At 40.0% G+C, this 972-nt stretch overlaps 1 pseudogene; it reads left to right on the plus strand.

Moving 5' to 3' along the window:
* Window positions 1–972, plus strand: part of LOC102759138 — a 6,136-nt pseudogene that overhangs the window by 3,716 nt on the left and 1,448 nt on the right.

The raw sequence follows: 972 nt of genomic DNA on the forward strand, positions 1-972 counted from the left end.
AGATTATTATGATTCAGGTCCCTGAGTCCAAATGGGATAAAGATGACTTTGAATCGGAGGAAGAAGATTTTAAAGCCACACAGCCTGTATCAAGTGTAGGAAAACCTGCCAGTGTTATAAAAAATGTTAGCACTAAACCAGCAAATACAGTCAAGTATACTGAAAAAGAAAGCGAGCCAGCAGAGAAACTTCCAAAACTTACCAAGGAAGGGAGCCATGAAATCATACAACATGAGGTCAAAGGTTCAAAAAACTCTACATCTAGTGAAAAAGGGAAAACCAGGGAGAGAGAGATGGATCATTCAGTGTTGGAAAAGAAAAATCCTGGAAAGAGGAAGAGCAGCACTCAGCCAGAGAAAGATAGTAATTTGGACCGTCTCCATGAAAAAGGTAATTTTAAAAGTTTGTCTCAATCTTCCAAAGAGACTAGAGCTTCAGATACACATGATTCCACTAGAGGTTCCTCAAGTAGAGACTTTACTCCCAGTAGACACAAAAAAACGGACTATGGCAGCAGAGAATACTCAAGCTCCAAACGTAGAGATGAACGGAAAGAATTAACAAGAAGAAAAGACTCTCCTTCTCCGAGCAAAGATTCTGCATCTGGACAGAAAACTAAGCCAAGGGAGGAGAGAGATTTGCCTAAAAAAGGAACAGGAGATTCCAAGAAAAGTAATTCTAGTCCCTCAAGAGATAAAAACCCGCATGATCATAAAGCCACTTCTGATACTAAATGCTTAAGTGAAGAGACAAAATCTGTAGATAAAAATCCTTGTAAGGATCGTGAGAAGCATATGTTAGAAACAGGGAACAGTAAGGAGTCAAGCGGCAATAAATTCCTTTATATACTTAATCCACCAGACCCACAGACTGAAAAAGAGCAGGTTGCTGGGCAAATTGATAAGAGTGCTGCCAAGCCTAAACCCCAGTTAAGTCACTCCTCTCGACTTTGCTCTGACTTAACTAGAGACA

The sequence above is a fragment of the Myotis davidii genome, unplaced genomic scaffold, assembly GCF_000327345.1.
Source record: "Myotis davidii unplaced genomic scaffold, ASM32734v1 scaffold5207, whole genome shotgun sequence".
Classification (NCBI taxonomy): domain Eukaryota; kingdom Metazoa; phylum Chordata; class Mammalia; order Chiroptera; family Vespertilionidae; genus Myotis; species Myotis davidii.